Source organism: Ictidomys tridecemlineatus, chromosome 1 (assembly GCF_052094955.1).
Source record: "Ictidomys tridecemlineatus isolate mIctTri1 chromosome 1, mIctTri1.hap1, whole genome shotgun sequence".
Classification (NCBI taxonomy): domain Eukaryota; kingdom Metazoa; phylum Chordata; class Mammalia; order Rodentia; family Sciuridae; genus Ictidomys; species Ictidomys tridecemlineatus.
The window spans coordinates 253274413-253283812 of record NC_135477.1 but is presented as its reverse complement, the minus strand read 5'-3'; positions in this window follow the sequence as shown (position 1 = coordinate 253283812).

The following is a 9400-nucleotide window of genomic DNA, read 5'->3' as shown; positions in this document are numbered from 1 at the left end:
AGGACAGAGAGGGAGGCAGGAGTGCAAACAGGGCATGAACTCCCTAGTATGACAAAATCATTTGTGTAATAAAGACATTAACTATTCCTGAACACCTTATGAGGCCTCACCCCCAGTCACATTGCAATGGTAGTGCAATTTCCAACGCACAAATTTGGGGATACATTCTAACCACAGAAAGCTCCTTGGCCTTCTTGCTCTTAGCTGGCTGGCTCTGTGGGTTCTGGTATTTATCCCCCATTTACACATTATTTCAAGTTTGGGATATTCTGTATCTCCTCACCTTGTTACTGCTCTTGGTGTGAATTTCCTTTTTCATGTTGCTTTGTTTCATTGCATGGATGCATACTTTATTTTGCTTTGTATTTTTTTTTTGAATTTGAAAGAAAAGGTTAAATTCAGGTAGTCTGGCAACACATGGGAATTAAATACGTTCTTAACATCTTACTTATAATTATTTCCTACATGTATTCAGTGGTTTGTATCATATCCACATATTTTAAAGTCATTATTGTTTTCAACATTTATTAAATTTTTAAAATATTTTTATTCATATTATTTTTTAGTTAGCAAATGTGGATCAATAAGCTGAAATGACTTGACATAGAGGGCATGAGTTAAATCAATAATTCAAAATTTATATGGAATTATAGCTACACATACAGCAAATAATTCATCTAAAATTTAAGCATTCAGCCTAGTGGACTAGTGACTCCAGTTCAAACCAGCTTATGTGAAAATGTCCCATTCAATGAAAACAATAAGTTAGCAAGGTCTTTGATCAATGCATTGAGTTTTTAATATGGTTTTAATCACTTTTTTTGGTATTCCTAAATTTTTCAATAAGTTTTTCTATTCTCATGTACTTTTTAAGTTTAATTAGAATGACCTGTGTTTATTTTTAACATGATTGAAATTCTTGCTATAACTTTTCTTTTTACAGAGTTCTTAGATTCACTGTTATAATAATGTGTTAGGTCCACAAAATATTTGTAATGATATTTTTTCTTTTTTATTGATTTTATTGTTTTTTTTAAATACATGACAACAGTGGAATGCATTACATTTCTTATTACACATATAGAGCACATTTTTTTGTATTTTTGTATATAAAGCATGTTAACACCAATTTATGCCATTATACATGTACTTTTTTTGCATTACAATTCTTAATACACACATATACCACAATTTTTCATATCTCTGTTGACACCCAGTTCAAGTATTCATACATGAACCTTGTATAATGATGACCATCACATTTCACCAACCTTGCTAATCCACTTCCCCCTCCCTTTCCTTCCCACCCCTCTTCCCTATCTAGAATTAATCAAATCCTCCCATGCTCTACCTACCTACCTACTATTTTTTTAATAAAACCTTTTCTCTATATATCCAGTGTTGGAAATTTGGGGTGTTAATCAAAATTCATAACTATATATTCACTTAGTATGCATTTATGATATTTTATAATATTCAAGAGGTTTTAGTCATCCTAATAAACCCTTTAATTCAGTCAACATTATGTATATTATAGATAAAAATTGGATTTGACTTTGAATATAATCTTGACTAAGTTGATGGCAACTACTGTGCTGATCTTCAGATTTTAGAAGTCACATTTTTGGGGGGTCAAGTTTAATTCTATGGATTTCAACATGGTGATCTTTAGGACAAAGTAATGATTATCTTGTCAGATTTAATTTCCTTTTTCATTGAGAATTTTCTATGGAATTCTACAATGCCCAGTAGAGTTTTCTGCTGATATTTTGCTAAAACACCAGGGAGGCAGTCATCACCAGTAAATTCATGAGTCATTCACTCTTTCAGCGGTATGTACAAATCTTAATGACTGAAATTATTGAAATTCCAAACATAAATCCTACTTATGAAGATTTCTTACTTAGTGGAACTTTCCTTATGGAGGTTGAATGAATAGGAGTATCCTACTGTGCCACTGTACTGTCAAGAGAGTGAGAAAATGCCTGAATTTTAGAGGCAACAGGTCCTAGCTCTGCAGACACCTAGGACTCATACAGCAGATTGGGTGGTTGAATGCATTCATTGAATAAGTGAACTCATTAATTTAGCCTGTTTCTTTATTGAGTGAGCTCTGTCTTCTAACATTTCATGAGAAACTGATTTTCTTTTATTTTTAAAGTAGTTTCAATGATATTAATGAGTTCTGAAATATGCCAATTTTTCATGTGGAGTTAAACATAAATTAATAGTAATGAATCATTTCCATTTTATTCATTTATTAATGATCCTTTCAATCACAGTTTTAAAAGGATTTTTTTTCCTGTTACACCAGATGGCTTAAACATCTGTATTTTGGCATTTTACTCTATCAAATATGCATTGTAAAATGAATGTGCTCTCCAGATCTTTAAAAAAAATGTTTCAAGGATTGTCTTTTAAATGATACATTAAAAACATAAAATTTGTACATATTAATGGAGCGCCACATATTTTGATACATGTATACATGGTGTAATGTTTAATTCAGGTTAAGGGTCTCACTCTTTGCACACATTTATCATTTCTTCATAGTGAAAACTTTCATTATGTTTTCTAGCTTTTCCAAATGCACAGTACTATATTTTTCTCTGTAAACCTCTGTGCAGTACATACCAGAACTTCTTGCTCTTACCTAGCTGCAACTTTGCAACCTTTCTTCAAACTTCCCCATCCCTCCCTTGGCCCCTACTCTCCCCATCTGTGGTAACCACCATTCTCTCTCAGCTATGTGATCCATTCCACATATGAGTGAGATCATGCAATACTTGTCTTCTGTGCCTGGTTCACTTCACTTAGCCTAATAATTTCCAGGTCCATCCATGTTTTCACAAATTGCAGGGTTTCATTCTTCTTCATTGTAGAATAGAGTTCTGTTGTTTTCTTTATGTTTCATGTTTTCCTTGTCCAGTTATCATTTGATGGGCACATTCCATATACTTCTCCTCTTCAACTTCTGGATTTAACTAAAATTGGGTTCTTTGCTGAAATCATTTCTTCTGAAGTCCCTTCAGGTAAGGTCTGTTTTCTCTCCCTGACTATGCATGAGGTGATCTGCAGGTGGATTGTTTACATTAGATTCTCTTTCTTGCATTTCCATGTCACCCCCATTCCTTTTCCTAAACTCCTTCTCTTGCTTGAATCTCACACCATCAGACTCTATGACTCACTAACCCTTCCTGTCCCAGTCAACTTGTAATACATACATCAGAATCCTTTGTTTCATGAAGATTTATCACCTGGATCACTTACTGTTTCTTTGAAAACTGCTGTCTTCATTCTTAGTAATTTAATCCTTTGGGGAGCTGAACCTGTCAAAGTTCTGAGCTCCAAGTTGTTTGAATGATCTTGCCCTCTGTCCTCTCTCAGATACTCATTCTAAGGACATATCTTAAGTTTTGTCACCATCTATAAAGGGAAGCCTTTCAGCCCGCCCCCCCCCCTCCAATTTCAAGCATCTTTCACTGTTTCTCACTGCTCTTCCCAGCTCAATAACAAACTTTTTCACCACTCTGGGTGGTCTATGATTCAGTTACTTAAGTGGTTGCTCCTCTGCAGAGAGCACTTCTCACTGCCTTTGCTGCTACTGTCTTCCAGAGAGAAAACATCCTCTTAACCTCTCATGTTCCCATCCACAATCCTGCACCCACTGGATTCTCAGTCATAACAAGAAATAATTTCTCATTTCTATCATACTAAAAAATATTTTGTTACAAGCCAATCAAAGTAATGCCTTACTTTATTTCTTTGAGATGGCCACGGAGATTCCTTCTCAGGATCTTGCATTTGTATACCTTTCTGTAAGTTCATTACCAAAATTAGCCCTTTCTAGCTCTCTGACCTCCTTTAGGAACCTACTGAAATGGTGCCTATTAGTGGGACTTCCTGATCATCTCAACCCATGCTATCATTTCTAACTATATTTTATTTGTTATTTCTGGCCCGTTTTTCTCCACAGAACTCATTTATCATTTAAAATATTTTAAACTTTCCTCATTAATTTTAAGATTTATAAAGGCAAATAAAGAACAATTTTAATGGAAAAATTTTAATGAAAGTAGTCCTTAGAGGAAAATGTTAGTCTTTGTTACTTTTCTTTTAACTGATTTTATTTTTTAAATACAGTACAGCAGAATGCATGACAATTCTTATTACACATATAGAGCATAGTTTTTCATATTTCTGTATATAGAGTATGATCACACCAATTCATGTCTTCATACATGTACTTTGAATAATGATGTCCATCACATTCCACTATCATTGCTAATCCCCTGCCCCCTCTCTTCCCCTCCCAGGCCTCTTCCCTATCTAGAGTTCCTCTATTCCTCCCATGTCCCCCCTCCCTACCCCACTATGAGTCAGACTCTTTATATCAGAGAAAAAATTTGGCATTTGGTTTTTTGGGGATTGGCTAAATACACTTAGCATGATCTTCTCCAACTCCATCCATTTACATGCAAATGGCATGATTTTATTCTTTTATTGCTGAGTAAAATTCCATTGTGTATATATGCTACATTTTTTTATCCATTCACTCACTGAAGGGCATCTAGGTTGGCTCCACAGTTTAGCTATTGTGAATTGAGCTGCTATAAACATTGATGTGGCTGTGTCCCTGAAGTATGCTGTTTTTAAGTCCTTCGGGTGTAGACCAAGGAGAGAAATAGCTGGCTCAAATGGTGGTTTCATTCCAAGTTTTCCAAGGAATCTCATACTGCTTTCCATATTGGCTGTGCCAATTTGCAGTCCCACCAGCAATGTATGAGTGTATCTTTTTTCCCACATCCTCGCCAACACTTTTTGTTGTTTGTCTTCATAATAACTGTAATTCTAACTGAAGTGATATGATATCTTAGAGTAGTTTTGATTTGAATTTCTCTAATTGCTAGAGACTATGAATATTTTTTCATATATTTGTTGATTGATTGTATATCCTCTTCTGAGAAGTGTCTGTTCAGGTCCTTGGCCCATTTGTTGATTGGGTTATACTCTAAGAAAATTGAAAGCAAATGAAAAAGTGCCATCTATTTAAATAGAAAGTAAAATAAAAACACGAATGTACAAAACGATATTGCTAGGAATCATCAAATATCAAAATAAAAGTTCCAAATTATTAGAAGAATATAAATTATGAATAAACCACAGAAATGCTGTAGGAAAAATAATAAAAAGACATATATTTAGATATCATGAAAGATCAACAAAGAAATACATATCTTTTGGGGAAATTATAAAAAAAATATTAAAGTTATAAATATAGAGTAAATTCAAAGAATTAAAAACATTTTATTAAAATTTACAAATTTGACATCCCAAATTAACAGATAAAATATAAATTAATAAAAATTGCATAAAAAGAGATTAAAAACACTAAGAAAATTACCAGAATAGAAATTAGGAAGGTTTTTAGAACTATTTGTCATAAATTTTCCAGCATATTTTGCTTTCAATAAACTTCCCACAATGTGACAGTTTTAACTTCAGGTATCAAGTCAACTCTAATCCCAGGGGGACTGAAAACAGAAGTGCATACAATAATGATCTCACACCCATGTGTTCAGAAATGGTCCCAGTTTCTATGAAAGTTGTAAAATAGACTGTTATAGAAGTAGGAATATGCCCATCAAAAACAAAGAAAAGAAAAAAATTGTTGTTATGTTATGAAGGAAGAAGGGGAAAATGCAGTCAATCAGAGATCCTTGCTACAAAGCCCTAAAATAATATCTGATTAATTAGACACATGATTATACATGGTCATACTCCCAAAGGTCAGAGAGTGCCTTACAACACATTAGCATATCTTATAAAGTTTAATGTAATGATAAAACAGTGCTGGTTTGGGAATTAAAAATAACAAAAAGAGATTAATAAAATTAGGAGCTACAGATTGGTTATTACACATTTGTGAAGACACACTTTTTGGTGGAAATGTGTAAAGGTAAAGAATAAGTGGGATAATTAGCTCAATTACATGGGTAACATTACATGCTTATCTTGCAACATATAAAAAACATATTCCAAAAAAGATAAAATATAAGCATAAAAATATCAGGGGGATGATATGTATTACTTCAAATTGTGGAAAACATTTTAATATCCTTACACACTAACTACAAAAGTAATCATTGAACAATTTGACTACATCAAAATTAGAGACTCATGCTCAATGAACAATACTGTAACAAAGCATGAAGAAGGCAGACTTGAGGAGGGTAGTATTGAAATTTCTGAAACTAACAAAGATTAAATACTTAAATATTACACAAAAAATAATATACAGCACTTTATCATTGCCTGAAGTGGCTCATAGCATGCAACCTGTCCAATGACACAGCATAGGTCACATCAGTTCATTTACAATGATCTTATTTATTTTTTTATTACTCATATTACTATTATACTTTTTATTTGTAAAAAGTTCTGTCTTGTTGCAGAAATTCTCTTATCTGCCATTGCTTCCACCTGCTGGTCTACAATCTGTCCATTCAAAAATATTGCACCCTTTTAATTTCTATCCAGTACTTCATTATTTTTTCTAAAAATTTTGACTGTAATGGAAGATTATATTATTTGTTGTGGGATCACAGAGAACATATCTTCATGTTTCTACATAGTTAAGTTCTTTGAATTACTCTTGCTGAAACCTGGCACTCTGGGCTAAGACCAGGCCTTGCAATGGACTGAGAATTTTATGGAGAGTGAGAACTCTACCGAGCTTCCCACTGCTCCGTCTTTCAAGGATTTGGGAGACTTCTCTGCCTAGAGACATATCACTTATCTGACCTTGGGAGAGATTTATTAGTACACCATAAAATAATGAAATAAGGACCCAACCCCACTGCATTTCCAAAGAGGGAAAGTGAAGAGCTGCTCCTTTTCCTTTATAAGCAGAGAATATTTGTTTCCTCCTCTATTCCTTGCCCAAGACCTAAATTCCAATTCTATATGTGGAAAACATTAGACCAGCTTTTATCAAATTAACCTAGAATATGGATCAGGGGTGGGCAACCATGTGGTCACCTTTTAAAGTAGATAATTATCAAATTATCCTTTTCTCTGAACAAGAGAATCTTATAGGAACTTAGGAACCGCAGGACAAAAATAATAAAAATAAATATCAGGAACCCAACATGAGTATGACTGATTAATTTTGATATATCAAAGTGTGTGTGTGTGTGTGTGTGTGTGTGTGTGTGTGTGAACATACATATATACACACTGGCAACCATTATTTCTTTCCAGTAACACAGATCAATATACCAAGGTCTTTTGATTCCCAGTTTTTCATCCTTCAATATCAAATCAATGGATGGAGTTTCATTTTACTGGTTTGTTTATCTGTTGTCAAACTGCGATATCTGTGTGTTTCTCACTCAGTTTCAGACACCCCATTTTTTTCACTGTCAATCTCCTCATTGAGTGGCAGGGTGGAGACCTTGTTCATTCCTGTACTGGTTTTACATTTAGGAGGATACTCAGCATAGATTAGGTTTACCATAAATGTATAGTCAAATAATGAACACATTTTCAAAATTTTCAAATGTAGAAAAATGAAAACAATTTTTGTGACTTTGTTTTAAATATGTGATTCCATTACTCCTATATCCTTTCATTTGAAAATTATAATTTATTAAATGTACTTTATTTAATTTTACAAATTCATGAGAAATTACTGAAAAATCTTTAGTATGCCTGGTATGTGGCATTATGCTTCTGAGGATTTTGACTATCCCATTTAATATGTTCTTGATGCTACTTCCAGACTGCAGCAATTCAAACAATTGGAAGATATTTCTGGTTCTATGTTGAATTTTCAATTTACTGGTGATTCTTAGGACAATATAAATAAAACTTCTTAAGCTCTGTAGCCATTGAAAAATATTTATAGCTCATAACTTTGGCAAAATATTTTCCTTTCTTGAGAACAACTCAATAGGATATTATAATACCATATCCCAATATTTGCCAATTTTTTTAGTATTTTCTTACCAATAACATACAATTATTTTCATATATTTTACAATTAATAGATTGTAATCAATCATAGAATTATTTCTATAGTGATGCCTATTTTAAAGCTGTTTAATTTGTGTTCCATTTTTATGTATTTTATTGGCAAACTACTTTTAATGATTAACTTAATACAGCACGCTCAGTGAAACAGGAATATGCATTTACATTTAAAAACACTTTAGTAATTCAACAAAGACAAAGTGATTTTCTTGACAAGCCTGAGTAAAAATTTGTGAGTTTTAAATTATGTCATCCCATATATCAGTGCACATTCTGGTTGTTTTAATATTATTATGCCAAAAATCTTTTGTAACAAATAAAAGTAGGGAAAAATCTTGCATTATGTAAGAAAAATATTAGACAGACTCAGGTTTAGAGAACAAAAGAAAAATGGGCTAAGAAAAATAGGTCTAGAACACTTTAAATTAAAAATAGTCATTAAATATGCACTTAGTTTCTGAAACACTGAGTAGTTTTAGATGAATAAGTATTAATCAAATGAGCTAAAATTAAGATTATTTAAATCTATTGGGTTTTCAGACACATGAAAATGCAGTTTCTTTCACAAAAGGAAAATCAGACAATGGCTTTTTATAATTGTTTTGATTATCTGTCAATTATCATTATTATCTATTATTTCAAAATAGTATTATTTATTGTGAAATAGAAATAGTGTATTAACGTATTGGGTTTTTCCAGAGAAATAGAACCAGTAGGATGCAGATATATTAAGATTTTATTTTATTTTAGAAAATTGCTTCATGAGAGTGTGGAGAATAGCAATTTAAAAATCTCTGGAATTAGAGTTCTTTCTTCTTTGGGAAACTTTAGTTGTTGCTTTTAAGGCTTTAATGTAATGGTATGAAACACACACACATACACACATCCCTGTATATAAATGTGTGCTATTCATACATATGTATATGTATGCAATATGTGCTGTCTGCATGCATGTGCATATAAATAAGAGTTGTTTATAGCCTCCTTTCTTACTATTACTGACTTTCTTACATTAAAGAATGCTTGAACCATAAACTACTGCTTATTATTCTTTTATAAACATTCTTTGTCCTACATCTAGCCCTTACCTACTATAATTCTTAGCCTCAAAGGAAATTTCCTTTCTTGGAATTGTCAAAGCTCTTATTAGTCAGTATTATCTATTTAACCCAAGAAAAGAACTCTGCACTTCATGTATTAAGCCTTCCAGGGGTTCCTCTGACTTGTTCTCCTATACATTCCCTCCTCATCTAATAGATTATGACAAGACTAAGCACAGGAACTGATATTCAACTTTGCATCTCAACTAGTATGGTGGTTAGCAACATGGGTGATACACAGGTCGAGTGAACAGTCAAATGATGTT